At 38.0% G+C, this 5,352-nt stretch overlaps 1 pseudogene; it reads left to right on the top strand.

Annotated features, from left to right (window-relative positions):
- Positions 1–964: 964 nt before the first annotated feature.
- On the top strand, positions 965–4,378 carry LOC149177359 (putative serine/threonine-protein kinase At1g54610; annotated as a pseudogene).
- The last annotated feature ends 974 nt before the right edge of the window (positions 4,379–5,352 follow it).

Raw genomic sequence — 5,352 nt, 5'->3', positions numbered from 1 at the left:
TTGATTGGTAAAGTTATCCCAGAGTTGCTTGTTTGTAAAGGCTGTGTTACTTGCTTCTTGGTGGGGTGTCGCTGATTTTTTTGGGGATTCAACTTTGTCATGAGAGTCTGTGGACTTAGTTGAATCTGACGAGATGTGTTCTTGATTCTCTTCACCTTCTTTTAGTAGTTGTTCGGGTGTACAATTCGACCTTTTACACAGACTTTTCAGCATTGTTAAGACCTCTCTGATCCCTGCTTCTGTCTGGACATGGTAATCTTCCATCTTTATTTCTATTCGATTCGTCGTATCTTGAAGATTTTTGATTTTGTCTGCTTGCTCCCCAAGCTTGCTCTCGACTTCATTTAATCTTTTATTGACCTCGTCGTGGTTGTTATTTATTTTATGCTCTGCATCAACCAATTTTTTCTGGAAATCCGCCATTGTCATTGTCGACATTGAGCGGGTTTGCGGGGGCGTGTATTTATTGGCCAGCGAAAATATTTTCCCTCTTTTTTTTAGCTAAAATAAATTTTATACATATAAATTTTAATTAATTAAAATAAATTTAATTAATTAAATTAACTTTTATATATATATATATAACTTTTTAATTAATTAAAATAATTTTTATATATATATAATTTTTTAATTAATTAAAATAAATTTAATTAATTAAATTATATATATTATATATACTATATAATATAATTAAATAAAGTTACGTAATATATATATATATATATATATATATATATATATATATATATATATATATATATATATATATATATAACATATATATGAATTAATGGTATAGCTATATATTATATATATTGTATATTACTCCCAAACCGTCACGTTGGCTGACGGAACCCGTTGATTCTTGGCGTTCGTTACGCGAACAGTCGTGATTCTTGGTGTTCGTTACCCGGATGGCTGGTGAATGTGGACAGGATTAATAACCGCACACCACACAGGAATAATGAAACGTGAGCTTACAGCTGGTATGACGCAGCCTTCCCGCAGAGCCCACGCAGTCAGCCAGTATGACGCAGCCTTCCCGTTGACTACAGTGGGGAAAGAATGTAGCGTTTGATGAAGGAGAAGACCGAAAGCTGGACAGAACAGAAAAACAAGTGGTTGGACGTCGGGGACCTGGACGGAGTAGGGTTACACGGGAACTAGACGGAACAACGCTGTATGATACGGTTGTTGGACGAATGACAATAGCGTTGGACGGATACAGGTGTATGAGATGCGAATGGCATCCTAAAAGGTCTGTGCAGCGGGAGAGTGCCCGAGGATCAACCGCTCTGATACCAATGAAGTAAAAAAAACTTCTGATACGCAGAAAATATGTATAAATGTTTTATTAAAAGATAAAATTACAGATGATGTCTTTTACAATGGGGTTTCCTGGCTTAAATACTGCCACGGGCACCCTTTGGGGAAAGGGCATGATCTTATGATCGTGCCCTTTCGTCTAATTAATCCTAAAATTAAATGATAAATCTAAAATTAAAGACTAACTAATTTTTTACATAACACTCTTTGTAAATTTTGTAACAAGCATTTAATTGTTTTTATTTTGGCAAAGTTGAGGAAATGTCTATAATTCACTTGGAAGTTGAAACAAACCATTGTAATGGTTGGCCTTCAAAGGTATTCCATTAAAAATGAAGGCTCTAGAGAAGAAGGGCATTCAATAGAGAGAAGAGATGACAAGGAAATGGAGAATAGCAGAGATGAGAGCTCAAAGAAGCAATCTACTTGATGATTAGAAGAGAGGACAGATTCTGTCCTGTGATGAGTGAAGATTGTTGTTGAGCCATAGCCATCTGCAAATTTCCAGTCAGTGAGTAATAATACACTAAATGTGTGTATAGCTCACCCTTTTGTAATTAATTGCCTGCTTAATAAAATCTTCAATCAACCCAGTTTTCTTCCCAGTTGGGTTTCCAGGAACATCTCTCCATATCTGTGTTTTAATGTTATGTACTCTGTGAGATTATTGTTGTCATTTATGGTGTATTGTTGGTGCCATTTGCACACATGGTTATGATAAATAGTTTCATCCTATAATCCCCACTAGTATTTAATAAATTTCAACGGCTCACTATTTTCCTCCATCCATTATACTCTGAGTTTGAAGATCAATGGCAATCATCTCAGAGCCGTTGCACTTACATAGGAGGTTTCCAAATCGGTTTACTTGAGTCTAGTGGACTGTTGGGCATATTTAGAATTGTTGGGTGTTTTTCATTTTGCCTAGGTTGGTCCCCTCTCCTCTTAGCAATGTTTTTTCTGCTGGGCAAATTCAAGGTTATAGTTGGACGTCCATGAGCCTGTAAACATCCCCCAAACCAAATGTAATTTCTGAAGCTGCACCAGAATTGTATGCAGTCATATGCAAGCCACACAGACTGTACACACCTCCAGCAGTGTGTCGTAAGCATCCCCTACAGCAGCCCAATCATCCCTCTGTTGTTCGCTGGTCCATTGCCTGTATAATCAGTGTGCCAATTCCTTAAACCTCTTTGTGTTTCACTGCAAAATACATTATAAATGGATTCTGGACAGTGATGAGGCAGACTTTTTATTTTGCTCAAGTACCATTACACAATTTGCCAAAGTGCTGCAAGTAGGTTTCATGCCAAATCATATATCTTTCATACACGTTCTATCTACATGCAACCATGCAAGCATTGGTGGTGAAAGGGAACTTGTCACATCTTGTTGGAATCTTAATTTCAAATTTACTAGAATCATAGGCAATGGTTATAAAAAACATAGAGCACAGTGTAAGGCAAAGTAGGAGACTGATTCACGTGAACCATGGGAAGCCAGCTGATTGTAAACACGTTTTCAACGAGAGTAAGCTACTTCACGCAAACACTAGGCCACGTATATGAATGGGATTTGAATTTGACAGAGAATGCACCATTAGTGATAGTCTTTTGTTCGAAAAAAAGAAGACCCAGGGACAAACCTTATGAAACTATGGTTGTGGCTGTTTTGTTTTTGTAGTGATGAAAATCATGGAATGGAGTTTCTGTGTATTTCAGTTGTTTTTTTAATGTAAATCATATTGTATATCGACGAGGCTATCATCCACAAATACAGCGATCTTTCTGCACTGTTATGATATGATTGATTATAAACTCATAATATTTTGCAAATTGTTATTAGTGCAAGGGTCAAGATTATCATGGAATTTGATAATGTGTCCCTTAACCTTGAGAATGCTAAGAATTAGAAAGAGGGAATTGACCAAAAGAATGGGTAGGATGGCCACATGGCAGCTGAAAATGGAGATGGGTTATTGGAGAAGAAAAGCGAGAAGGGTGGTTTGTGCTATGGGACTTGATTACAAGATCAGGAAACGTTCCAAAGCATATTGAGGGTGAACAAGTTGTGGCCGGGTGGCCTACATGGTTTTCTACCATTTCTAGAGAAGTAATTAAAGGCTGGATTCCATGTAGAGCTAACACCTTTGGGAAACTCAATAAGATTGGTTAAGGGACATATAACAACATTTACAAGGATCGAGATATAGATACTGGGAAAACTGGGGAAATACAACAACATTTACAAGGCTCAAGATATAGATACTGGGAAAATTGTTGCCCTAAAGAAGGTTCGTTTTGACAATTTGGAATCTGGAAGTGTAAAGTTTATGGCAAGGGAGATTTTGGTCTTGCAATGGCTTGAACATCCTAATTTGGTCAAACTGGAGAAACTGGTAAGCTCAAAAATGCCTTGTAGTTTGTACCTTGTATTTGAATACATGGAGCATGGCCTTGTAGGTCTTGCAGCTTCTCCAATAAGTATTTTTACTAAACCTCAGGTAAAATGCTATTTGCAATAGTTGCTTTCATGGCTTGAACAATATTGCAATAGAGGTGTCTTGCATCATAATATTAAGGGTTCCAATCTGCTTCTTTACAATGGACGCATCTTGAAAATTGCTGATTTTGGATTGGCTACATTTTACTATCCCAATCAGAAGCAACCTATGACTAGTAGTATAGTTACACTTTGGTATCGACCCCCAGAACTGTTGTTGGGGCTACAGAGTATGATGCAACTATTGATCTTTGGAGTGTTGGTTTCCTCCTAGTAGAATTATTGGCAGGGAAACCAATAATTCATGAATGCACAGAGGTAGAACAGTTGCACAAAATATTTAAGATCTGTGGTTCACCATCAGAGGAGTATTGGAAAAAGTTGAAATTGCTACATGCAACTATTTTCAAGCCACAACAGCCATATACATGGTGTATATGAGAGAGTTTAAAGATTCACGTCATCATCCTTATCACTTATTGAAACTATTCTGTCAATTGATCCAACAGATTATTGTATTGCTTCTGCTACACTGAAGAATGAAGGTTAGGTCAGTCTCTCCGTGTGCAAAATATGGACTGCTACAGTTCTAGCAAATTTCTATGTTGGGTCTTTCTTGAGGATTTCCCAATGCAACTAGCTTTTTTGAAAAAATAAATCAGATGTGCAAGCTGTAAGAGAATGTTTCTATTGCCTTGGATGGGACATACTTTTCTAGATGGTCCCTGGTTCAATTTCTAATGGTTCTTGTGAAAATTCCTAGATCTAACAATCTCAGGAATCCTACTGCGACCAGCTGAATCTACTTCTCCTAGATTGTAAATTAAGTTACAAACTTATTTCAGATTTCTTCATGAAATATTGAAGCAAATTACTGAAGCAGCCTACACCAATTAAATATGATTTTGAAACATAGAAACTGAGAAAGGAAAATAGAAACACATAGGACACAGTTATTTTTGGACAAAAGTCCCTGGAAAAACCCAATGCAGGAAAACCGGTGCAGCAGCTCTGAGGGTTTATTATTATTAAGCAGTAGCAAATTCTGAATACATCACTGAATACCTCACAGGGTTATTCAATTCCAGAGAGAAATATTGGCAGAAGCTTTGTGAGTTTACCTCACACAATCACTGAGAAAAAAGTCCTGGCTGATTCGGTTGCTGGATGAAGTGCCCTTGGCAGGCACTGGGCTATCCCTGCGCTGCCTCTACGCTGTCCCAATGTCAACCCTCTCAAGCACAGCGTCACCCAACTAGGGAATCGATTAGTAGCCTAGAGTCACTACTCTCAGCCTCCCAATCTCACACCCCAGCTTCCGACTGCTGAAACTAACCCTTTGCTCTGACTTTCGACTTTCTCTCTTTGCCTCTGTGTCAGTTCTGCATGGCCCTTTTGGCCCTGCGTCAACCTCTGCGTTACTTCTGCGTGGCCCTTCTAGCCCTGCATCAGCGTCTGCGTCAAGGCTTCTGGATCACTTACAACCTCTCTTTGTTGATGTATCTTCGACAGAGAATCTCTCTC

Source organism: Pinus tabuliformis, chromosome 4_1, assembly GCF_031772625.1.
Source record: "Pinus tabuliformis cultivar Carrire ecotype Pingquan chromosome 4_1, CPIR1, whole genome shotgun sequence".
Taxonomy (NCBI): domain Eukaryota; kingdom Viridiplantae; phylum Streptophyta; class Pinopsida; order Pinales; family Pinaceae; genus Pinus; species Pinus tabuliformis.
Note: the sequence above shows the minus strand (reverse complement) of the source record. Positions and strands in the feature narration are given on the sequence as shown.